The 27,849-nt window shown below is 40.7% G+C and overlaps 1 protein-coding gene across 8 annotated transcripts in view; it reads right to left on the bottom strand.

The window, feature by feature from the left end:
- The window catches only part of LOC126297666 (uncharacterized), a 275,101-nt gene that overhangs the window by 92,673 nt on the left and 154,579 nt on the right, over positions 1 to 27,849 (bottom strand). For 7 of the 8 annotated variants that reach the window (XM_049988760.1, XM_049988761.1, XM_049988759.1 and 4 more), the window contains one exon: positions 10,700 to 10,808. The gene's annotated coding sequence lies outside the window, so the exon portion shown is untranslated. Of the gene's footprint in view, positions 1 to 10,699; positions 10,809 to 17,338; positions 17,489 to 27,849 lie in introns of those variants that run through there. The other variant, XM_049988762.1, reaches the window with a different exon arrangement.

Below are 27,849 nucleotides of genomic sequence, written 5' to 3'. Positions count from 1 at the left end.
ATGCTATTTGGTATGGTTCCCAGGCGGATGTGCTGTTTTGTAAGCTACCTTCCTCGTGAGTATTCTACACTTTCTGAGGAGTTTCCCAGTGTTTCTATGTCTGGTGTATCAACTTGCCAGTGATTAGCTTTACATTGTCATCCCACTGAAACTTGCTACATATTTATATCCCCAAATATTTAAAGGGTGTAACTATTTCCAGTGACTGATATGCAATTATCCAATAATTGATGTTTTTTCCTGTTTATGTTGAGGGTCAACTGAAAATCCCTGCACTAAGTGTCCCCCTTCTGCAAGTCTTCCTGCATTTCACTACAGTTTTCTAGCTTTGTCACTTCTATATATACAACAGTGTCATATGTCAAAAGCTTCATGAATTTCTGACACTATCCACTAGATCTTCTACACATATCTTAAAAAATAATGGCCCTATAACATTCCCTCAGGATACATCCAATGTTCCTTTTACATCAGAAGATTTCTCTCCAGTGACAATGACATGCTGTGCAGATAAATAATCTGGCTGCTTTAATTAGTTGCTCTAGATACGATGGCTTTTGCAATTGCTATGATGTCTGAATTAAGTGGAATTAGTTGCACGTGATATGTTCATTCAAAGGGATATAAAGTGTTGTCTGAGGACCAAGAGTAGTATACGGATGGGTTAAAATATTATGTACAAGGCGTACAACTTTGCTTCTGCAATTTTCCCCCCAACATCTGAGGCTTTAATGAAACAAATTGGTTACACATGTACCATTCAAAGTATTTTTCATCGCTGGCCACTACTTTCTCCCATCTTGCGAGCAGTGTATGAATCGCATGTCGAAAAAATTGTTCGTATTTTGAAGTGATCCACGAATCAATCCAATTTGTGACTTCTGCATGAGATTGGATGTGTTGGTCAGACAGGCCATGTGCCACTGATCTAAACAGGTGATAGTCAGAGGGAGCAATATCTAAACAGGTGATAGTCAGAGGGAGCAATGTCTGGAGAATACAAAGGGTGGGATAGGTCTTCCCATTTTACATTTCCAAGTATGTTTTCACCTCTTTGCAACATGGGAACAAACATTGTCGTGCTGCAAAATCACTTTATTGTGCCTCACTGTATTGCGGCCATTTGTTTTTTAATGCTCTGCTCAAATACATTAATTGAGTTTGATAACGAGCACCTGTGATTGTTTCACTTGATTTTAACACCTCATAGTACACAACGCCGAGCTGGTCCCACCAAATTCAGAGCATGATCTCGGAGCCGTGTAAATTCGGTTCGGCCTTCGATGTGGAAGCATGGCCAGATTATCCCGATGATTTTTTGCATTTAGGGTTATCGTAATGAACACTTTTTCATCCCCGGTCACAATGCGATGCAGAAATCCCTTTCATTTTTGCCTCTGAAGCAACTGTTCACGAACGCCGTTCAATGTCTCTTAGTTTCAGCTCACACGGGACCCAACTTCCTTCTTTCTGAATCATGCCCATAGCCTCGAGATGTTTTGAAATGGCTTGCTGTGTCACTTCCACTAATTTTGCCAATTCTTCTCGAGTTTGACGCAAGTCTTCACTCAGCAATGTCTCCAATTCTGCAACTTCGAAAACAATCTCTCTTCCATCACTATGCCAGACTACGACGTTAAAATCACCATTCTTGAAGCATTGAAACCACTCACGGCATGTTCTTTCACTAATAGCGTTCTTACCATACATACTTTAGAGCATTCGATGAGACTCAGCTGCTGTTTTCTTCATACTGAAACAAAATGGTAACACCTCCCGCAAATGACGAGAATTAGGCTTGTAAACTGACATTTTCAATCAAGAACAATTTTATGATGCAGACACAAATTGACTAATGTTTGAATGAGGTTATATTGACCGAGGTCCAAGCTAACTGCCTGACATCTGCGAACTGTTTCTTTCGACCACTACTTACTGTTGTCGCCACCCACCAGCAAACAGCAGAAGCAAAGTTGTACACCTTTAGATTATTTACACAGCAAGATACTACTGTGGGGAGTGAAGGAAGTATTTTTATAAGGGTATTCTTCACAATTTAACGTAATGAGTAGTAGCAAAAGATCTGGTAAAGGACATATTAAGGTAAGGGAAACATCTCTATAATGTAGGAGTTGAGAGGGTATGGGTTGTGGTTTATTAAACAGGTGTGAGGGGAAGCCAACCACAAGATATTCAACATATTTAAACAGAGCCAGCTTATTGATCAAGATGCAATGTCCAAATTATTGTTGAAGATGCGGGTAACGTACACACTGATGATGAGAAGGTGACAGCTCGTAATGTTTGGTAATTTTCATGTGAATACTTCTTTTTACTGGTTCATTAGAAGGATTAGATCAGAACTGAATGAATTTGCATTTTTGGCATTACAGTAGTAAATGAAGTAGTGGAACAAAGCATAAAGGATATAGAGGAATGAAGACAGCATGTCTTCACCATGGATGTACATTGTATATAAAACATACACACATCTGAACCAACTGAAGGGCTTAGAATTCTGATAGGACAGGACAACTGTTCCAAGCAGTTCATAAGGGCATCATACAAATAGTCACAGTGTGGTGTAAATCTGTTCATAAACCAAGTCCTAAAATGTATAATGAATCCAATACACAAGGAGAAAATAGTTAGCTGGCATAAATTCTAAGATTGCAAAGACTTGCTCTTTCAACAGTTATGATGTTGATATTACATGTGAGAGGACTCGTGAGATAAAGGAATGTTGGAGGCGTGTAATTCATGAGATGTTTTCAAGAGTGTTCGAATTTTCAAGAAAAACATTTTAATTATAGTCGTCTACATATACTCTAGTCCAGAATATAGGATTTTCCTCGGCCACTTCATGCTGTGCTGCTCAATCCTTAAGAAAGACAGCAATTTAATTTTGTGTGGGGAATTAAGGTAGAGCTATAGACTATCTCAAAGGGCACTGCTGGCAATATGTCTACAATGCAGACAACTGGAATGACTTCTATATATGAAATGAAATCAACAAGGACACAATGACATGAAATAATGACAATTCACATTATTGAGATATGCTGGGCCTGGAATGTAAGGGAACCTGAAGCTGCAAGCAGAGAAGTTGTAGTAATAGGCAAACGGAGCTGTATCAATACACAAAGGACTGTCACAACCCTGTTACCGAATTCTACTGTACATAATACCATGAAGAGTTAAAATATGCATAACTTGCTGAGAAACCTGACATTGTCCAGGTATTCATTTTGTCAATTTTCTATAATAAATGAAAACAGAAAATTGTGTTAGTAGTAGTAGTAGTAGTAGTAGTAGTAGTAGTAGTTTTTGTGTTGTGGTGGTCTTCAGTCCAAAGACTGGTTTGATGCAGCTCTCCATGCTACTGCATCTTGTGCAAGCCTCTTCATCCCCGTGTAACTACTGCAACCTACATTCCTCTGAACCTGATTCTTGTATTCAACTCTTGGTCTCCCTCTACAATTTTTACCCCACACGCTTTCCTCCAGTACTAAATTGGTGATCCCTTTATGTCTCAGAATGTGTCCTACCAACCAATCCCTTCATCTGGTCAGGGTGTACCACAAATTTCTCTTCTCCCCATTTCTATTCAGTACCTCCTCATTAGTTATGTGATCTACCCATCTAATCTTCAGCATTCTTCTGTAGCACCACTTTTCAAAAGCTTCTGTCCTCTTCTTGTCTAAACTATTTATGGTCTATATTTCACTTCCATAGATGGCTACACTGCATACAAATGCTTTCAGAAAGGAATTCTTGACACTTAAATCTATACTTAATGTTAACAAATTTCCGTTCTTCAGACATGTTTTTCTTGCCATTGCCAGTCTGCATATTATATCCTCCCTACTTCAACCATAATCACTTATTTTGGTTCCCAAATAGCAAAACTCATTCACTACTTTAAGTGCATCATTTCCTACTCTAATTCACTCAACATCACCCGACTTAATTCGACTAAATTCCACTATCCTCATTCTGCTTTTGTTGATGTTCATCTTATATCCTCTTTTCAAGATACTGTCCATTCCATTCAACTGCTTTTCCAAGTCCTTTGCGGTTTCTGTCAAAATTGCAATGCCATTGTCCAACCTCAAAGTTTTTATTTCTTCTTCCTGGACTTTAATTCCTACTCCCAATTTTCTTTTGTTTCCTTTACTGCTTGCTCAATATACAGATTGAATAGCATCGGGGAGAGGCTACAGCCCTTTCTCGCTCCCTTGCCAGACACTGCTTCCCTTTCATGTCCCTCGACTCTTAACTGTCATCTGGTTTCTGTACAAACTGTAAATAGCCTTTCGCTCCCTGTATTTGACCCCTGCCAGCTTCAGAATTTGAAGGAGAGTATTCCAGCCAACATTGTCAAAAGCTTTCTCTAAGTCTGCAAATGCTAAAAATGTAGGTTTGCATTTCCTTAATCGATTTTCTAAGATAAGTCGTAGGGTCAGTATCGCCTCACATGTTCCAACAGTCCTACAGAATCCAAAGTGATCTTCGCCAAGGTCGGCTTCTACTGGTTTTTCCATTTGTCTGTAAAGAATTCGTGTTAGTATTTTGTAGTCTTGAATTATTAAACTGATAGTTCGGTAATTTTCACACCTGCCAGAACTTGCTTTCTTTGGAACTGGGATTATTATATGCTTCTTGGAGTCCGAGGATATTTCACCTGTCTCATACATCTTGCTCACCAGATGGTAGAGTTTTGTGATGGTTGCTCTCCCAAGGCTATCAGTAGTTCTAATGGAATGTTGTCTACTCCCGGGGCCTTGTTTCGACTTACGTCTTTCAGTGCTTTGTCAAATTCTTCACGCAGTATCGTATCTCCCTTCTCATCTTCCTCTATGTCCTCTTCCATTTCCGTAATATAGCCCTCAATTGCATCTCCCTTGTATAGACCCTCTATATATTCCTTCTACCTTTATGCTTTCTATTCTTTGCTTAGTAATGGTTTTCCATCTGAGCTCTTGATATTCATACAGGTGGGTCTCTTTCCTATGAAGGTCTCTCAAATTTTCCTGTAGGCAGTATCTATCTCACCCTAGTGATATATGCAGCTACATCCTTACATTTGTCCTCTAGCCATTCCTGCTTAACCATTTCATACTTCCTGACAATGTCATTTTTTTAGACGTTTGTAACCCCTTTTGCCTGCTCCATTTATTGCATTCTTATATTTTCTCCTTGCTTCGATTAAATTCAATATCTCTTGCATTAACCAAAGATTTCTACTAGCCCTCATCTTTTTACCTACTTGATCCTCTGCTGTCTTCACTATTTCATCTCTCATAGCTACCCATTCTTCTTCTATATTTGTTTCTCCTGTTCTGGTCAATTGTTCCCTAATGCTCTCCCTGAAACTCTCTACAACCTCTGGTTCTGTCAGTTTATCCAGGACCTGTCTCCTTAAATTCTGACTTTTTTGCAGTTTCTTCAGTTTTAATCTGCAGTTCATAACCAATAAATAGTGTCAGAGTTCATGCCTGTCCCTGGAAATGTCTTACAATTCAAAACCTGGTTCCTAAACCTCTGTCTTACCATTATATGATCTATGTGAAACCTTACAGTGTCTCCAGGCCACTTCCACGTACACAACCTTTTATCACGATTCTTAAACAAAGTTTTAGCTATCATTAAATTATGTTCTGTGCAAGATTCTACCAGGTGGCTTCCACTTACATTCCTTTCCCCCAGTCCATGTTCACCTACTACATTTCCTTCTTCCTTTCCCTACTATCGAATCCTAGTCCTCCATGACTATTAAATTTTTGGCTCCCATAACTATAAGAACACTTTTTTTTATCTCATCATAAGTTTCCTCAATCTCCTCCTCATCTGCAGAGCTTGTTGGCATATAAACTTGTACTACTGTGGTCGGTGTGGGCTTCGTGTCAATCTTGGCTACAATAATGCATTCACTATGCTGTTTGTACTAGCTTATCCACGTTCCTATTTTTTACTCATTATTAAATTTATTCTGACACCAAACTTCACAAATTCCCACTATATCGAACTTTACCCTACCCATTTCCCTTTTTAAAGAAAAGGGCAAATGAAATAGTGGAACAAAACATTTACAAATGTGTACGTACAGTATCCAAATTGAGAAATGTGATCCCAGACAACTGTTATATACTGGGCACAGCTGACTTGAAAGTCTAAAACACAATTTTGTAAATGTGTCTATGGCAAAGCTTCTTCATGACTCTACACACAGCTATCATTTTCACCTACAGCCATTTGCACTTAACAGTTGAAAGCTGTCAAAGGTGCTGCCAGAGATTTCCATACGCTGGCTAGACTGTACGAGTGTCTTAGTAGTACAGATTAAATGTATTAAAATTTCATATGTGGTACAAAAATTCTTCATGTATCTCTGTGTTTATGACATCATACCTTCTGAACTACACTACTGGCCATTAAAATTGCTACACCAAGAAGAAATGCGGATGATAAAAAGTTATTCATTGGACAAATGTATTATACTAACACTGATTACATTTTCACGCAATTTGGGTGCATAGATCCTGAGAAATCAGTACCCAAGACAACCACCTCTGGCCGTAATAATGGCCTTGGTACGCCTGGGCATTGAGTCAAACAGAGCTTGGATGGTGTGTATAAGTACAGCTGCCCATGCAGCTTCAACACGATACCACAGTTCATAAAGAGTACTGACTGGCATATTGTGACGAGCCAGTTGCTCGGCCACCAGACGTTTTCAAGAGGTCTGGAGAATGTGTTGGCTAGGGCAGCAGTTGAACATTTTCTGTATCCAGAAAGGCCCGTACAGGACCTGCAACGTGCAGTCGTGCATTATCTTGCTGAAATGTATGGTTTTGCAGGGATCGAATGAAGGGTAGAGCCACGGGTCGTAACACTTCTGAAATGTAACGTCCACTGTTCAAAGTGCTGTCAACGCAAACAAGAGGTGACCGAGACATGTAACCAATGGCACACCATACCGTCATGCTGGGTGATATGCCAGTAAGTCTACAACTACATTTATACTCTGCAAGCCACCCTACAGAGTGTGGCGGAAGGCACTTTACGTGCCACTGTAATTACCTCCCTTTCCTGTTCCAGTCACGTATGGTTTGTAGGAAGACTGACTGCCGGAAAGCCTCCATGCATGCTCGAATCTATCTAATTTTACATTTGTGATCTCCTCGGGAGCTCAGGAGGCATAAGTAGGGGGAAGCAATATATTCGATACCTCATCCAGAAATGAATGATCTGGAAAACCTGGACAGCAAGCTACACCGCAATGCAGAGCGCCTCTCTTGAGTTTGCTAAACATTACCATAACACTATCATGCGTACCAAATAACCCTGTGATGAAACGCGCCTCTCTTCTTTGGATCTTCTCTATCTCCTCTGTAAACCAGACCTGGTACCGACACCACACTGATGAGCAATACTCAAGTATACGTCGAACGAGTGTTTTGTAAGCCACCTCCTTTGTTGATAGACTACATTTCCTAAGGACACTCCCAATGAATCTCAACCTGGCACCCGCCTTACCAACAATTAATTTTAAATGATCATTCCACTTCAAATTGTTCCATACGCATACTCCCAGATATTTTACAGAAGTACGGTGATGATGAATACACGCTTCCAATGTGCGTTCACCGCGATGTCGCCAAACACGGATGTGACCATCATGATGCTGTAAACAGATCCTGGATTCATCCGAAAAAATGACGTTTTGCCATTCGTGCACCCAGGTATGTCGTTGACTACACCATCGCAGGCTCTCCTGTCTGTGATGCAGCATCAAGGGTAACCACAGCTGTGGTCTCCGAGCTGATAGTCCATGCTGCTGCAAACGTCGCCGAACTGTCCATGCAGATAGTTGTTGTCTTGCAAACTTCCCCATCTGTTGACTCGGGGATCGAGACATGGCTGCAAAATCCATTACAGCCATGCGGATAAGATGCCTGTCATCTTGACTGCTAGTGATACGAGGCCGTTGGGATCCAGCATGGCACTCCGTATTACCCATTTTTTCTTGATCTGGGTGGATTTTTTTCAATTTCTTCTTTTGGTATGGATAAAGCTTTATGTCTGGAGTACTATCATCACAGAATTTGAATAAATCATATGGAGTCAATATTTGATTATCTAAGGCCCTCTGCACACTAGCACAGGCTGCAAATCCTTTTGCTGTTCCACCAATGCCATCACAAGGCAATTTACCATGGCTTGTTCCAAAAAATATTCCATTTGGCACTGATGCCAAAATCCTTTTCATGCAGGCATAAATTGATGAAACTTTTGATATTCTTATATTGGGCAGGTGAATCATCACTAAAGCTGTAAATGTTCTTAATGTTTTCAGTATTTGTCTTTAAATATGCTATCAACTTCATTTGAAAGGCATGGACAGCAATGGTATTATGACAGAACAGTTGCTGACCATATGAATATCAATACTCTGACACTCTTTGTTATCAAAATAGGCATCAAAGGGATGAAATGTAGCCTGATTCTTCTTCTAATGGAATCCTTGGACAGTAGCCTGGACAACAAATGAATAATTGGTTGGTTTGTTTGTGTGATTGAAGAGACCAGACTACAAGGGCCATCGGTCCCATTTCCCACAAACTTTAAACACCAATAAAGAATAGAAACAAACGGCAGAGATGAAAATGGATGACACAGGACAAGAAAGACACAGACAAAGACCAGACATAAGGAATTATAATCTCACAGAGTGTGACAGTGGTTGGCCGACCATGAAAACAAAAAGGAAAAGCCAACCATCAAGTGACACACTAAAAACTACAATCTAAAATTGTAGGATAAAGGCCAGACTCAACACAAAAAAGGACACACACTTAGATTAAGTGAGAAAAACCCCCTGCACAAATAAAACTCAAAACTAAGTCTGCCATTGCAACGTCATCTGATAAAAGTGCAGGAAACGTATCAGTCAGCGAAATGTCTGTCTGAGTGGAGTTAAAAGCGGGCAATCCAACAAAATGTGAACCACCGTCAAAGCCAAAACACAACGACAGAGAGGTGGGTCCTTGCAGTGCAATAAAAACCCGTGCATCATCCAGGTGTGGCCAATGCGCAGCTGGCAGAGTACAACAGAGTCTTTGTGAGAGACCCGCAAGGAGCAGCGCCATACACTGCAGTCTCCTTGAGGGCCTGAAGTTTGTTGAGTGTAGGCAGGGTGCGCCATCCATCATCCCAGGTACCAAGGACCTTCTGCCACAAAACTGACTGAAGATCGCATTCCAAAAGGCTGGTCTCAAGGGCCGATGCACTGACAGCCTGTTAGGCTAGCGTGTCAACACGTTCATTACCCGGGATGCCGACATGACCTGGGGTCCACAGAAAAACGACGGAGCGGCCACAATCGGCACGAGTATGGATGGACTCCTGGATAGCCATCACCAGATGAGAGCGAGGAAAAACACTGGTCGATAACTCAGTAAACTGCTCAGGGAATCACTGCAGATAATGAAGCACTCGCCTGAGCAGGAGCGAATATGCTCTGGGCACAAGAGATGGCGACCAGCTCGGTAGTGGAAACACTGCAGCCAGCTGGCAATGATCGTTGTTCATAATGATCCCACAGAGTAAGAGCATAACCAACATGACCAGCACCCATAGAACCATCGGTATAGACCACGTCAGAGCCTTGAAACGCGGCAAGGATTGAAAGCAAGCGGCGGCGGAGGGCCTCAGTCCTTCGGGCCCTGTACCAGATCAAGCCAAAGGCATGGGTGGGGCACACACCAAGGGGGTATACATAGAGGGGCCTGAAAAAGAGGCAGAAGAGGGAAAACCTCAAGCCCAGAGAGAAGAGCCTGGACGCAAACCATGATCATACACTCTGACTGGAGCCGCCATTCTGGAAGATGGATGACCAAGTTGGGGAACAGCAGATGGTTGACTCAGTAAACACTTGACAGAAAACCATTTATGCATGGGTAATTCTGTGAAAATATTTTTGGTATTACTTAATTTTTGTGTGTTTATTTTTTGTTTTTAAATGTTCTTACAAATTTTCAGTGAATTAGATAGTGAATCATCTCATTATGATTTACCTTTGGCTTAGATGATCTCATGGAATTTTATTAATTTTAACTTATTTTTAAATTTTAATCTAGTTACTACACTGACCACCACTGGACAGGAAAGGTACCAAGTGATGCACCTTATGCTTTCTTGGGAGTTGAAGGGCATGACACAGACTTTATAAACAGTGACTTGAAACAAGATCTGACAATTCCCTTGAAACAACAAATAGGAAACTTGCTGAAACCTTCCATTTGAAGCTATTCCTCATATGACATTCTTAATTAAAGTCATCAACTTCTTTTTTTGTAATTCAATAATCTGATAACAAAAAAGTGCAATTTTTGGCAGTTCCATATAAAACTATTTTCTCCGCACAAATATCTCAAAAATTACAGGCCATATGGTGAAACTGCTTTATTCCTGATGTAACTGAGGAGCCATACCCTTTGACAAACCTTTAAAACAAAGAAGAAGAGTAGATGATGATGATAAAGACAATGGAAGAAAAGGAAATGAAGATAAAAATCTATCTAACAATCCAACAACTCATTCTACTTATATATAGGCAGTTTTCATATACTTGTATATGTAAATATCCTGACTGTAGATTAAATAAACTTACGTATTTCTTGCATAAATAGCTCACCTCTTAAGTTCTCATAGCTGCGTGACATCTATAGGCCCATAATTTTACAGAGAGGATGTGGGGGTTAGGAACTCCTAAATTGCAAAGTGTCATCATGTACATGCAGAGCCTGCAACATAAGAGAACAAAGTATTATTAAAATTGTGTTTTCTGCTTGCAAATAATAGTTTAATGGTTTTACACATAATAATTTTCCCCATATTCAAAAATATACACTACTTTGAACTGATACTTTAGTTTCAGCTTGGATTGGAATTTGCCTCATGAAAAACTCAGAATCTCAGGGCAAAAGCACGAAATGCTGAGTCAAATAAAGGCTGATGTGTATTACCATTTTTAAACAGGATGCACCATTTATATTAAACAAACAGATTTTTTACGGAGTGGTTACTGAAGGAATTTAATAAATACATGGTACGACTTACAGTTGTGATAAGACATATCTGGCTGAATTGGTTCAAACTCAAACCAAGATACAAAATCCAGCACCAAAATCACAGCACACGGGAGGGCGTGGGGCAGGGCAACACCTTAAGACCTGGTTTGAACAGAATTCTGCAGTGGGCATTTTTGGTAGCTCATCGGTCTGAGGAGCAGGTTAAAGTAGACGGAGACAAATGTGTAGGCCTACGAGTGAAGGTACGCTCATAATTGCTATGCTTAGAGTGTGTACCGAAATGTTATCTGGTGATGCATTGACTGTGTTATTTCCAGGATAAGAATTAATTCTGCATTATGGATTTCCCATTCGCTTCATTCATAGAAAGGTTACCATGTAAATTACTTTACCTAGGACAACAAACAATTTGTTATTGCCTAAATCAGTACCTGTTAGAAAAGTGCACACTATTTCAGTTTTGTGTGATAGAGAATTTTGTTCACAAATTCATTTTAAAAGTACATATTTCATGCTACAGTACACTGTGTAGCTTACTGAACATTTAAATGAGACAGTAACATTCCACCATTACAGATGACAATCAGATTTTAGAAGTAATAACATTAAGTTCGGCTTTCTGGGCCTAGACGGGGAAATCGGGCCCAATCGACCATCTTGTTATGCTTCTCCAATGGCGTCCCTGAGTGAGATATGGAGGGTCATGTAGTCAGCACAACGCTCCGACCTTGTAACCGTCAGCTGGCCTCACGAGGCTGAGTGCACCCCCTTCCAGTCGTTCCACTGAGGAAAACTCTCTGCATGGTAGTCAGCCGTCAGCTACGTAGGCTAAATGTTTTTAGAAGTACAGTACCGGTAATGAAAATTACGTTCCGTTATTTATATGGGTGCTGCGTAATTGTGTTGACACGATTGCGCGAATGAATGTATTCTCTTTTCGCAAATCCTTTTCCACAAGACTGGCTATTTAAAATGACGTTTTCTGCAGTGTGGTTTAAATAGAAGGGTTTTTACCAGGCGTTATACGAATGGACAATACAATGTATATTGTCTGGTAATGGATTGATTCACTTCATACACGTTGTGTTTCCGCGGAAATATGTCGGGAGTAGTAGTAAAATTCTTAATCCTAGCCGCTGTCACTCCGATAGCCATCCATTACAAATTCTACGCGTGTTAAGTGGTACGGTTAATAGGAAATTGTGCCAGTGTACGGCACAAAACTTTATTACAACACACAATTTGTAAATACGATTATCCATGGACACCCCAAATTCTAGTTATACCGCCACGGCAGTTTCCTAGTTATGTGGATAACGTAATCACAGCCATAATACGTAAATTATTTCAGCATTGCATAATCTTCTTTATAGTAGTACCACATCCACGAAGGAGACATTGTTCCACTTTGGCTGTATCGGCATTTACTTAGGTCTAATTAAATGCAGCCATAGTGGAAAAATGCCACCTTTACCGTGTTCTTCCTTGTTCTTTTTTCCATCTTTGAATAAATCTAGAATGATGACAGGACTATTTTCGCGTAATATTATCCGTTCTACGTGACAGCGCGGTAAGATGACAAATATTTTATTAACGCCACTGTTGGAATGTACTTCAACTCTGGTTGTGACTTCCGTCGTATATTATGTCCAGTTCTCTATCCCTCCACAGGTTACAACCTCGAATGCTGATGTTCACACGACGACTCACTGTATTGCAATAACCGCGTATGACGTTCACAGAGTGTAATTCAAAAGTAGAAAGTTGTGTTTTGTTTATATTTGTCGTAATCGTTTCGTGGGCCAGAGCCGTTGTGACCCGAGCCCACGCATCACGCAGAATCAGCGCAGTAGGTCGCGCCGTAACACTCAACGCACATTTCAAACTGTGGAACTTCGACTCATTTACAAGTTTTCTACTCGAAAGAATTTCCTATGTCTTGATGACAACAAAGCCAAGCTTAGTTTAAAGAGCAAGACGATGAAACCAGTCTTAGAGTCGAGATTTTAGCGAAGTAGCTCTCGGAAACTTCCTGGACTTAAACTGTGTGCCGGACTGACACTCAGTCTCAGGACCTTTGGCTTTCGCTGACAAGCGCTCTGCCGACTGAGCTTGCAAGCTCGACCCACGATCCGCCTCAAAGCCTTTCTTCCTCCAGTACCTCACTCTGAAGTTACTCTCGATTAAGATGGACCCATTTTACAGCAACGCCTCTTATGAGTATCGAATTTGCTTTGACACTTAGATATTTAAAAATAAAGTCAACACGAGTACACACTAAACTTAGATGCTACAATAAATTGACCCGAAACAATAAAGAGTGTCGTCTTCCACATGAGTATTATATATATATATATATATATATATATATATATATATATAAACACTAAACTGCGGTTAACCATTCAATCAAATTTTATGATTGTCGACTTAACTAAAGAGCTGGGATTAAAACTGCAAACAACGTAAATCGGAACCAACACGCAGAACGTGTGAGGAAGGCGAAAGAAAAACTCTGTTTTGTTGATAAACACTTACAAGGGTACAACAAATCTACTGAAGAGACTGCTTACACTACGCTTGTCTGTCCTGATTTGGAATATTACTGCCACACCAGTTACTTGAGTAATTAATGGAAATCAATGCTCAGACTACTACTGTCCACGGAAGAGCTGATACAGCGCGCCACGAAATGGGCCGCAATGAATCGGATACACGTAAAACGGAGCAAATGCTAATCCATTGGAATAGCATCGCGGATTGTCAGGTGACGACATTCAAGTGTGTGTGACGTAATAGCGCTCTTCAGCAACAGAAACACTAAATAATACAACAAGTTTGTATGGCCACAGTCTCTGAGTGAGGTAGGTGGCGTATTCTGCAGTCCGTCAAAAACGAGTCCAAAATCAGTGATCTGTAAGTAGCTGCTAAATTACTCGAAAGACTAATAATGGTTTCAGGTATGGATGCGTGCACATCAAGAGCGAATCAAGCGCGGATGACTAAAAAGGTAGCGTAAACTAGTAAAAATAAAAACTAAAACTCAACTATATTTGCGGCTGGCAACTGTCACATATACTAATTGCGTAATGCAGGCTTCTGGGAATGGGTCCTTCTTGGCGGTGAAATGAAGCTTAACATGTTTGGCCCTGATGGAAGACATCCAGTCTCGCTGAGAATACAATGCAACAGCACTAGCACGAAAAGAACTCTGGTGGTTCCATGCTAGTCCGTAGTGCAACAGTTCAGATGGAGCCTGACATCCTCAGATGGAGTCTGACATCAGCATTTCGTTGAAGCAATAATAGAAAACATAACTTGTTCCGTTTTAGCAGTCTCCCAATCAGTTTCATTTCGTGGCGTACTGTACGATGTCTTGCGTAGACAAATCAGTCTGCGCACGTACTGTCAGAACAGAAGCTGTGAAGACGAGTCGTGAATCGTGCTTGGGATAGCTCAGTCTCTAAGAATATTGCCCACGAAAGGCGAGACCGTACGTTCGAGTCCTGGTCCAACACACATTTTACTGCCAGGAAGTTTCAATAACAGCCTGCACGCCGCTGAAGACTGAAAGATTCATTTGGGAAACATGGCGTTTATTGACATGCTGAAGATAAAACTTCATCCAAGGGAAAAGAAACTAGGTTTGGAAAACAATTTTACCGTTGTAATGACAATAATATTAAGCATATATACGGCTGAACAACGCTGTAAAACAGCAAAAGATAAGCCCAATGTTTTCCGATTTGAATCTTTTTTTCCCTGCCTTTGCCCGGCATCGGTTCAGGGTCGGCATGGTTGGTTACGGACTTAACATAGTTCACTTAAAGGGTGGCTGGCTGCCCTTCCTGTAACCACACCATTACCCTACAGGACGTAATGTGTGTACTCCAATTGTCTGCGTGTGGTGGCGTTCTTGTGAAAGGGAGAGAAAGAATTCTAAATGTTTGTGGATCATCCAACAAGGGCGCGATTTGGGTGCCAGCCCAGTGTTCACCTAGTGAGATGTGGAATACAACATCCAGGCTGCCCGGAACACCGACCTCCTTCGTTAATCCTGTGTGGATTCGATCCGTACAGAAAAGGTCTATTTAAATCTTGCCACAGAGCTCGACAAGAAACGCTGCAGTCCGCTACCGGAAAAATTACAAGTACATACAGTACCTAGCATTACATATAAAAATACAAAGAGATCTGGAAATCTATAAACTGAGTTGTGGCTGCAATATACACAGCCGTGGGTCCGTCTGTGAAGAGTGAGTAAATATGTGACATACTTTACAACGCGCTGCCAGCGTACATCAAGGTATTGGGGGTAGATAGGTATTTTACAGGGGAGAGTTAAAAATATTAAGTAAATATGTCTGATGGGGGACTGATGACCTTAGCTGTTTAGTCCCCCTTAAACATCCCAACCACCACCATCACATAAACAAATATCACTAGTGAAATTGTTGATAATCTCTGTTTCAGATGCAACTGCATATGCAGCAAGTCGACGCTCTGAGTCCTACGTATGAAGAAGAACAAAGTAGCAATCTAGGTCACTGTCTGTGAAAGTGAACGTAAATTACAGAATAACTTACTATTTGAACACAGCGGATTGTCCTATTGGTAACTGAAGGTTTCGTCATGCAGATATATTTGACAGTATAATGGAACCATTTTTTCGCGTTCAGTACAGTAATTCTTTATGATTATAGTGCATGATGAAATTAAGGTGTTTCTAGAATTAAGGTGGATTTCATTGGTCAGTAAAGTTAATGATTGGCAAGTTCTACTGAAAAGGGCACCTTCTATTACTTGTTCCATCCTTGTCCAATGCAACCCAAGTTCCCTACTTCCCCATATAATTGAAAAACGTGTCCAAACATATTGGATGTCTTTATAAAACATTTGACATGTCACATACTGTTATGTAAAATGTACCAAAACTGTCAATTTATATTTTGATTTTAGTTTTCAGTGCCTTTTTCACTACTTTTATCAGTCAAAATGACATGTCCGATATTTCGTAAATGATCCACGGAAAAAACCTTCGCTATATGTTGCTAACCTACACAATATTAAATGTCCACACAGATTTCAACGTCAATATGTCTTTATATAAGAACATCTCTCACGAGTTCACAAAAATAGTGGGTTCATGTTGACAATTTATTCATGGGTACGATCTATGGGGAAATGATCAGTATCCCAATACTTGAGAGGAAGAAGTGGACGACGGCTTGTTTTACTACTACTTCACGTGAAAAATAAATAGTACGAGTCTAAAATTTGCATTGCGTGTTATTAGCACAGTGATTTGTATACTAAATCCGAATTTCCTATGCATTTTAGTAATTTTTACATCCACTGCAGGTGACTTAGCTTCTGGTTGCCATGTTATTTATTTCCGAAAAACTCCGTTAAAGGCGTAGCCCACAAGCTGAAATTTAGCTTTTCGCACAACTTAAGAAAGCGGGCAATAATCAAAACGTGTATATATCACCAATTGGTGATAGGATTAGGCTCAGATGTCTATACTACATTTCTTGTGAGTAGGTAGCACACGGGAAAGACTTGGTCACCAACGAAAATAAGAGAGAATGTTAATTTAACTGAGGGTGCTATTAACTAATTCCGACGAAAACCCCACAAATCAAGTACAGATCTCGTATCTGGAACTTATACCTGAATTACACGAGCTAGTTGGTGGCAGTTCTGAACATCAAAAACGCAAACACGGTCCCTTCACCATCATCAACATCGATTTCAATTGAACCACCTCTACACTCTCTTGCCTATTAAATTACATGAACAACGCATTTCCTCGCCATCAATCCCATTCACAGATGCATGTGATTGCAGGTTTTACTTAACGAACGATACACACGGATACATAGCAATCACAAGGATATCAGCAGCTTTCTTTTAAACCCTTGTCAACACGAACCAAGAACACTGTTCAACTCATTCGTTGGGCTTTAGGATGATAGCAGGTTAAGCATCGTCAATAGTTATCTTATTTCGTAAGCGGAAATCCACACGGTAGATGTAAACATTCCCACTGAGTACAGGTCAGAGTGTCATCAGTTGATGCAATTAATTATTTGTCCTTGCGCAATCACGATTAGTGACGTGAAAATTAGAAAAGGGGGAACGAGACCTGTTGACGTGCGCCATTAACACGTGGAAATCAATCTTGCGTAGCACTGCTGTGTGGTGGAGAATATAATGTACGATAAGAAAATCGATCCTACCTGGAGGACGTATTATTCGATCGTGACAAGCTTCTGTTAGTAGACAAATCGATCGCGGCAGCGGACCCGCCATCACGTTGTCAAAATGGATAGTACGAGTAATGGGTGCCGCACGCTCACAGTGCGCATGCGCGTGGGCTTGCGCACGACAAGCCACGGTTCACAAGTGCCAGCAGCTACATCATTACGAAAGCTGCACTTGTCTCCCTCGCACCAATTACAAGAACAAACATTTAAATTTAAATTTTCCGCATAATCAGCGCTTCAAATGAGAACAAGGCGTCTCTTGCATTTCATTTATTTGTTCATTTATCAGAAGACAAATTTCTTTGTATGGGTGTTATCGTTATACAATAGCTGAGATACTCAAGAATAATGAAAAAAATTATATATATATTACCAAGAAATTCATATGAGGACACTATTTATCGCTGAATTACAGAAGATAAGATTAGAGGAACAGAAAGCACCTGAGTCACACAAAACTAATGAACTAAGACTACACCTATGGTTTTAGATTACATGGAATAATTTACAAACTACACATATATTGTGTTGCTTGTAAATAAATACACATCATCTTTGAGAAGTTCTTCATTAGTTAACAAGCTGATTCATTTGTATTAATTTTTATCGATAATGGAAAGTCACGACTTTCGAAGCAAATATTTAGTTCTAACTTTGCACGCTTTTAGTACACCATTAGGAGCTCATAATGTGCAGATGTTTAGATTAGATTAGATTAATACTTGTCCCATAGATCTTGAATACGACACTTCGTAATGATGTGGAACGTGTCAGGTTAATAAAAGATGTCTGTACAAGATATTACATTACACAAAATATTGCATGACACTAATGTTTAAGTTGTTTTTCTTTTTTTCCCCCCCTAATTTATATCTAAAAATTCAGCCAATGAGTAGAAGGAGTTGTCATCTAGAAATTCTTTTAATTTATTTTTAAATGTTAGTTGGCCATCTGTCAGGCTTTTGATGCTGTTTGGTAGGTGACCAAAGACTTTTGTGGCAGCATAATTTACCCCTTTCTGTGCCAAAGTCAGATTTAACCCTGCATAGTGAAGATCACCCTTTCTCCTGGTGTTATAGCTATGCACACTGCTATTACTTTTGAACTGGGTAGGATTATTAACAACAAATTTCATAAGTGAATATATATACTGTGAGGATCCCTAGATCCTTAAATAGATGTCTGCAGGATGACCGTGGGTGGGCGCCAGCAATTATTCTGATTACATGTTTTTGAGCAATGAATACTTTTCTACTCAGCGATGAATTACCCCAGAATATGATGCCATACCAAAGCAGTGAATAAAAGTAGGCATAGTAAGCTAATTTACTGAGATTCTTATCACCAAAATTTGCAATAACCCTAATAGCAAACATAGCTGAACTCAGACGTTTCAGCAGGCCATCAATGTGTTGCTTCCAGTTTAACCTCTCATCAATGGCCACACCTAAAATTTTTGAAAATTCTACCTTAGCTACAGACTTCTGTTCAAAGTCCATATTTATTACTGGAGTTGTCCCATTTACTGTACGGAACTGTATATACTGTGCTTTATCAAAATTTTTAGGCGCACTACTTAGACGATTTCGTAATAATTGCACGAGAAGTTTTACGCGTCAGTGATGAACAGTCACGTTGCGACCCTGATCAAGAGCTGGCGGCGGTCATGTGGTTCAAGCTCCGTGTACGTGGAGCGAATCATGCTCATATTTTTTCATTTCTATTTTTTCAAGCCGACCATATTATTTCATGTATATTACATTTAAAAGGTAATATAATTAAATTTCCGATCTTATTTGGTTGCTAGCTAATTTTTATTACCACAACAACTATTATATTTATAATTATCGACATGTAAACTACTAAACGCATTAAGCTTTCCTGAAAATGTTTGCCTGTCGTGATTTCCGTTATCCCTTACACATGAAATCGGGTAAGGTGCCGAGAACTGTTTCGTACCTCGACGCTTCGATCTCCATACACAGGTTTCAAGGACGTGGGACAGGCCTGCAAAGCCCAAGCCAAACATCGATAAATAGAGGTGTAAATAACTTTATTAAAAAATACGATGAGTTACAGTACGCCACAATATGAGGGTGATGTACGATTAATCGTCAGCATCTACTTGTATTACATCGAATGAATCCAATTTGCCCGTATCCCTAAGGAACTCTCCAGAGCTTCTAAAGAAAAACAAAACCCGTTGACATTTTGAAAAAATTCTTTCTTCCGATTATTTGGATACAAACCATGCGTAACACAACATTTTCGTAAATATTGCGCCGAAAATTGGCGAAGTACTTTAATAGCTTCTTCACGAGAAGCAATTTCTCGTTCGTTCTTAATCAAATATGAACAAGTTCGAAGGCGCTTGATTAAGTTTTTAATTTGCCTATAGAAATAACAGCCGCATAATATTTGTTGTAATAATAAAAGTTAGTAAACGGCCAAATAACACTGAAAATTCAAGAAAAGATTACGCAAAAAAATGGTTCAAATGGCTCTGAGCATTATGGGACTTAACATCTGAGGTCATCAGTCCCCTAGAACTTAGAACTACTTAAACTTAACTATCCTAAGGACATCATCATACACATCCATGCCCGAGGCAGGATTCGAACCTGCGACCGTAGCGGTCGCGCGGTTCCGGACTGAAGCATGTAGAACCGCTCGGCCACATCGGCTTATGCAGATACACGTATCTTTTCATCATATTGCCTTTCAAATGTAATATATACGAAATTATCTGACTAGTGTTGAAAAAAATATAAATTAAAAAAGGATGAGCTGGACTCGATCCTGCTATCCACCAATTACGGAGCTTCAACGCTTACCAGCTCTTTTCTAGTGTCGCAACGTACCGGTACATTATTGTCGTGTAAAACTTATCTTGGGATTTTCTCGAAATCGCCTACGTAGTACGCTTTACTACTTGCACATTATGTTGTCTTAACGGACTATTAAAAGTATAGTCCGCCCCTGGTAGCTGAGTGGTCGCTGGCACGGTACCTCAGCGTGTTCTTTCAGGGAGCTGGTTGGCCTCTGTATTTAAAAAAAAAAAAAAAAAAAAAAAAAACACCCTGAGTGGAAGGATCAACAAACTAACTTTAACGGATGTCATGTGACGTCCGCAACGAGCAAACCCAACGAAAAAAAAAGTGGTCAACGCGAGGGAATGTCATACCTTACGGCCCGGGTTCGATTCCCGGCTGGGTCGGAGATTTTCTCCGCTCGGGGACTGGGTGTTGTGTTGTCCTTATCATCATCATTATTTCATCCCCTTCGACACGTAAGTCGCCGAAGTGGCGTCAACTCGAAAGACTTGCACCAGGCACCACGGCATTTCTATTAAAAGTATACGAAGTCTGGCGTAAAGCCGTGATCCGAACGTCGTTGCCTCCCCTTGTGAGTCAAGACTACTTTTTCGTATATTCATCTGAAGACATGTTTTAAATTTACACCGTTCCTTTACTTTTACTACCTTTGGGAAGTTTATTGTGCACCTCGACTCCTTAATAAAACGTACAAAAAACTTTATTCTCTCTATCCAGGTACAAGCAACCACTGGCTGGTGATAATGTATAGAGATGTTTGCTAACAATTGTTCATGGCTTTTCTGTATAAAAATTGTAGCTTGGAAGCTGCGTTAGCTTAGAATGTCGAATTACCTTAATTTGTAAAGAGCTCCATCCAATGACCTCTTTTATGACTTTTGACCATTTTTGCAGTTTGAACACATGTTACACATCTTCTGAGTATTTGCAACCCAGGGCATTATACTGTAACTGCTGATTATGCATACATGTGTCCTAAAGATGATGTTAGGTAGGAGCTATGACACACTGTGTCTAATATTCGTAGAGCGTGACATGCTTACAAGCTAACCTCCCCATCGCACCCCACTCAGATTTAGTTATAAGTTGGCACAGTGGATAGGCCTTGAAAAACGGAACACAGATCAATCGAGAAAACAGGAAGAAGTTGTGTGGGGAAAAAATATATATATACAAACTGAGTAGCCCATGCGTAATACAGGCAACAATAAGGACAGTGTGAGCTCAGGAACGCCGTGGTCCCATGGTTAGCGTGAGCAGCTGCAGAACAAGAGGTCCTTGGTTCAAGTCTTCCCTCGAGTGACATCTTTAATTCATTTATTTTTGCAAAGTTATGATCTGTCCGTTCGTTCATTGACGTCTCTGTTCACTGTAATAAGTTTAGTGTCTGTGTTTTGCGACCGCACCGCAAAACCGTGCGATTAGTAGACGAAAGGACGTGCATCTCCAATGGGAACCGGAAACATTTGATCGCAACGTCATAGGTCAACTGATTTCTCCACAGGAAAACACGTCTGATATATTCTATACGACACTGGTGATGGCATGTGCGTCACATGACAGGAATATGTTGTCTAATGGGTAGATAGATTTTTCTACCTTGCCCGATTTAAGATTTCTTGTGGATGTGATAATCACTCCCAAAAAAGTGATGAAAACATAACGGACGGACAGATAATAATTGTCTGAAAATAAAAAATTAAAATTCTTCGCTTGAGGGCAGACTTGAACCAAGGACTTATGCATCCACAGCTGCTCACGTTAACACACTTTTTTTAATTAAAAAAACATTTTTTATCTCATTTTATTCGATATCGTTCGTTGCATCTGCTCAGGGCGGACGTCGTAAGACACCCGTTTAAGTTCGTTGTTGATCGATAACTCAAGTTTTTTTTTATTACAGAGGGCTTCTAACCCTCTGACCGAACTCACTGAGCTACCATGCCGCCTTAACCACTGGGCCACGGCTCGCCTGAGGTCACACACTCCTTAATGTTACATATCTCTCATATGGACTACTCAGTTTCTATATTTTGCTTCTTTTTCATAGTTCCACACAACTTATTCCTGTTTTCTTAATTGATCTGTGTTCAGTTTTTCAAGGCCTATCCACTGTGCAACTTATAACTAAATCTGAGGGGGTTGCGATGGGGAGGTTCCCTTGTCAGTTGATTCTTTTTACAAGTACTCAGACATGTTCATCCCATTTTAATTGCTGATCAGCACACATACTTACAAAGGCTTTTTACTTGTATAGAAGTTCATGGTATTAATCATTTTTAGATTAAGAGTTATCTTGTTTGTTGATCACTCGTGGACTGCCTTGTCAGCTTTTACACCTATCGTCTTTTTTCCGTCGTTCCTTAGTTGCGTCGATGGAACATACCTCTACGAATTTTACACCTGTGTTTCAATTAACTATAGGTTTCATGAGATTTCAACGGTATGAAATACAAAATGTTAATGAAAATATGTTATGACTGACCAGTAATTGTCATATTTCCATTCAGAGTTGCAATCGTCACACCAAAGGCTATAATAAATGAAATCATCGTACAGACTACTGTACGAAGTAAAAACTTTGTACTTAAGGCAGACCACGTAATTCTAATACACAGATAGGATAAATTACATTGAAACATCTTGCGTTCTACCTCGTAAGCAAGAACATTACACGAACACTGTAACTTTCGAGTTACTAACGACACGTAACTTTGTCATGAGGTATTCCTATCTCCTGCGTCAGCAGGTCAAAATACAAACAGTAATCTTCTATGGGTCTTTTAACTGCTACATTCGTAACTAGACTGATGTGCAAGCTAATAGTTATCTACGCGAAGCCATTGCAATATTCCAGGCTTGTGGTCCAGTTTAATATCAGCCAATTCCGCGTTATATGGATGTCTCACATTTATTCGAAATAATTTCTGCTCCTTCCACACCAATTTCTCCTAATATGCTTCTTGATATCGCAATATTGTTTCCGTATAGGAAAAGCGGTAGTTTCGTCATGGCACAATGTCTCTAGAATGCTTCACTAAAGTAATGATAATACTCGTAGCTATAGGCAGCACTTTATAACTCGTAAGTTACAAACGGTTTGTGAGGTTACAGAATCAGATATTTTTTCCCATAAAATACACCCGATACAGAATGGAGTCACTGCTAGCATAGATTTTAACATCTGCTAGGAATAAAACGTTTTTAATCCAATGGAAGATTGGATATTTCGTCACTCGTCGGTATTTTCTATCATTTCCACGTTTTGACACTAAAATCACAATCCTTTAATGCGAGTTACCTTCCCCTGAATGAATTTTAAGATTATAGTGTAATCATAGATATCTCATTAAGAATGGACCGAAGTGCGGTTGATGTAGGGAAAAAAATTAATGACTGTATTTTAACGATAGTGCTTTATTTCCACAGTGCATGTTAGCAAGGTATAAATATATATAATTAAGTAGTAGTATTTGTAACAAAATCGTTGTGTTCGTCAAAAAAGCTCTTATTGTAGCCAAAATAGGTCTCTGACACACAGCACACGAGGAAAGGTGAGGCCCACATTTCACGCAAGCAACAATATGTCTGCATGGAAGGAAATGCATTCCTATTTTTTTCCGACCACATTAAGAGGTGATGTCGTACTCGGGTATAGCTTTTAACATGGATACTTGTGTGCAGCTGTAGAACATACAGTAGTTGTTGCGATCGGTTCTTTTTTTACATCTGGCCGATTACATTTCTTTTTCTAAGACACAGTGGTAGCACTCACAAGAAAAACCTAAGAGACATGCATGCCCACCCATCATTGATTTTCGGTCAGTATTATTTTTCATCGTCTGGAATCATTTATTCTACATCTACATCCATACTCCGCAAGCCACCTGACGATGTGTGGCGGAGGGTACCCTGAGTACCTCTATCGGTTCTCCCCTCTATTCCAGTCTCGTATTGTACGTGGAAAGAAGGATTGTCGGTATGCTTCTGTGTGGGCTCTAATCTCTCTGATTTTATCCTCATGGTCTCTTCGCGAGATATACGTAGGAGGGAGCAATATACTGCTTGACTCTTCGGTGAAGGTATGTTCTCGAAACTTTAACAACAGCCCGTACCGAGCTACTGAGCGTCTCTCCTGCAGAGTCTTCCACTGGAGTTTATCTATCATCTCCGTAACGCTTTCGCGATTACTAAATGATCCCGTAACGAAGCGCGCTGCTCTTCGTTGGATCTTCTCTATCTCTTCTATCAACCCTATCTGGAGCGGATCCCACACTGCTGAGCAGTATTCAAGCAGTGGGCGAACAAGCGTACTGTAACCTACTTCCTTTGTTGTCGGATTGCATTTCCTTAGGATTCTTCCAATGAATCTGTCTGGCATCTGCTTTACCGACGATCAACTTTATATGATCATTCCATTTTAAATCACTCCTAATGCGTACTCCCAAATAATTTATGGAATTAACTGCTTCCAGTTGCTGACCTGCTATTTTGTAGCTAAATGATAAGGGATCCATCTTTCTATGTATTCGCAGCACATTACACTTGTCTACATTGAGATTCAATTGCCATTCCCTACACTATGCGTCAATTCACTGCAGATCCTACTGCATTTCAGTACAATTTTTCATTGTTGCAACCTCTCGATACACCACAGCATCATCTGCAAAAAGCCTCAGTGAACTTCCGATGTCATCCACCAGGTCATTTATGTATATTGTGAATAGCAACGGTCCTATGACACTCCCCCTGCGGCACACCTGAAATCACTCTTACTTCGGAAGAAGTCTCTCCATTGAGAATGACATGCTGCGTTCTGTTATCTAGGAACTCCTCAATCCAATCACACAATTGGTCTGATAGTCCTTATGCTCTTACTTTGTTCATTAAACGACTGTGGGGGAACTGTGTCAAGTATTATACAGTAGAAGTGAGGGGTGCGTGATATGTTCGCATTTGAGCATCAGGCTTATAATGTATGTGTTTGTGTTTGTGTTCCCAACACGTGTAAAGCAGACAAATATGCCCAGTCATAAGGAAGGTAGAGATATTTCCATTTCCAGAGCCACAGCTTTCAGCAGGGTGTATTTCCGTTACTTCGTTCATTGCCGAATGCCGTTAAAAAAATTAAAAAAAAAAGGCTCTGAGCACTATGGGACTCAACTGCTGTGGTCATTAGTCCCCTAGAACTTAGAACTACTTAAACCTAACTAACCTAAGGACATCACACACATCCATGCCTGAGGCAGGATTCGACCCTGCGACCGTAGCAGTCGCACGGTTCCGGACTGCGCGCCTAGAACCGCGAGACCACCGCCGCCGGTAATGCCGTTCAATTGAGACCGCAAAATCGTAACATTTAATTGTAACTATAATAATAAAACATTTATGTGACCGGTTTTCTAGAATGATTCCGTGTATGCATGGCCTGTGGTGGGAATGACTCACGTTTCCCATTAACAGCAGCAGCCGTCCGAATGCAGATGCTTGTTGGTGTGTAGGAATATATCTGAGTTAATTTTGCCATCGTCCAGATGACCGAACAGCGAACTAATACTTAGCATGTGTTGGGCGGCTTTCGTGATCAAGTGGAAATTTGAGAAGATTGTGAATGGAAGTGCGTTTGCGCTGGACCGCTATTCCCTCCCATATAAATTGTTCGGTTGTCTGCTTCTGCACATTTCGCTCCTTTAGTTACTTAAGAGAAGATCGAATGTGGGGTGTGCATCTATCATGTGGAAGACACATTTGCCTGTTCTCCAGACATTGGAAAGACCTGAGTTGACTTGTAAATTATAGGGATGATTTGGAATCTGTTACATCACCGAAATCAGTATTCGAGAGTGGAAATATCAGTTTCCTCTTTTTGTTTCTAGTTACTCAGTGGTTTGCAGCACACTGCACCTCGCTAAAGTTTGGGGTTTGTAGAGAATTAATTTCCAGTCTATATCTTGGGAATTATGTTGCGTTAGCGATCGGTCGGATGATTCCTAATGCTCGATATCGAGAAGTACCGAGAATATGGTATAATATTATGGTAAACCATGCGAAAATACGTGTGTTCTTGTAATTCCCGAGTGTGGGGATGTGCGTAGAAAAGCGAGCAAGCAAGCAAGGAAGCAGGTTCAGAGCAGAAACAGTAACGCACTTGTGCGAGGGGAACGATACTGAATTTGTAGACCTGTTCTGAGAGCGACTTCGGTCCGCTGAGGGCGCTCTGACATAAAAGGGGTGATTTCGTTTTGCGCAGGATACGAATTGTATGTTTACTACATCGACATGGTATGTGGTTACATATTGCTTGGTTGGAGATCGGTTTCACGCACTAATATTCAAGCTCCTGTCCTTGGTGAGAAAGTAGTGTAAATGAGGAGGAGTCTTTCTGTATTTGACATTATGTAGGGTACGCGGTGATGTATTGATGGGTCACAGGTCGGTAAAAAAAAAGAGGTTCAAATGGCTCTGAGCACTATGGCACTTGCTGAGGTCATCAGTTCCCGAGAACTTAGAACTACTCAAACCTAACTAACCCAAGGACATCACATACATCCATGCCCGACGCAGGATTCGAACCTGCGACCGTAGCGGTCGCGTGGCTCCAGACTATAGCGCCTAGAACCGCTTGGCCACTCCGGCTGGCGATCGGTTTCACATTCTAATTTTCAAGCTCTTGTCCCCAGGATAGCGGTGTAAAGGAGTAAGAGTCTTTCTGTATCTGACGATATGTATGGTAGATGGTAGTTTGTAAGATTTAATTGCCAGTGCAAAATGGCGATCTGTCTAGAGTCGCCATTGAAAGTATCGTAAGGAGTGGGCAAGGCAGGGGAGGGGAGGGGAGGGGAGAGCAAAAAGGACTAGCGGGAGACAAGGGAGGCAGGGAGAGGGTGGGGGGGGGGGGGTAATCAACATGGAAGGGGGGGCCTTAATCACTGAACGCCTCTATATATATATATACTGGCCATTAAAATTGCTACATCACGAAGATGACCTGCTACAGACGCGAAATTTAACCAACAGGAAGAAGATGCTGTGATATGCAAATTATTAGTTTTTCAGAGCATTCACACAAGGTTGGCGCCAGTGGTGACACCTACAACTTGCTGACATGAGGAAAGTTTCCAACCGATTTCTCATACACAAACAGCAGTTGACCGGAATTGCCTGCTGAAACGGTTGTTGTGATGCCTGATGTAAGGAGGAGAAATGCGTACCATCACGTTTCCGACTTTGATAAAGGTCGGATTGTAGCCTATCGCGACTGCGGTTTATCGTATCGCGACATTGCAGCTCGCGTTGATCGAGATCCAATGACTGTTTGCAGAATATGGAATCGGTGGGTTCAGAAAAGTAATACGGAACGCCGTGCTGGATCTCAACGGCCTCTTATCACAAGCAGTCGAGATGACAGGAATCTTATCCGCCTGGCTGTAACGGATCGTGCAGCCCCGTCTCGATCCATGAATCAACAGAGGGGGACGTTTGCAAGACAACAACCATCTGCACGAACAGTTCGACGGCGTTTGCAGCAGCATGAACTGAGACCAGGGCTGTGGTTACCCTTGACGCTGCATCACAGACAGGAGCGCCTGCAATGGTGTACTCAACGACGAACCTGGGTGCACGAATGGCAAAACGTCATTTTTTCGGATG

Source organism: Schistocerca gregaria, chromosome X (assembly GCF_023897955.1).
Source record: "Schistocerca gregaria isolate iqSchGreg1 chromosome X, iqSchGreg1.2, whole genome shotgun sequence".
In the NCBI taxonomy this organism is placed as follows: Eukaryota; Metazoa; Arthropoda; class Insecta; order Orthoptera; family Acrididae; genus Schistocerca; species Schistocerca gregaria.
This window is presented reverse-complemented; position numbering and strand designations above follow the sequence as displayed.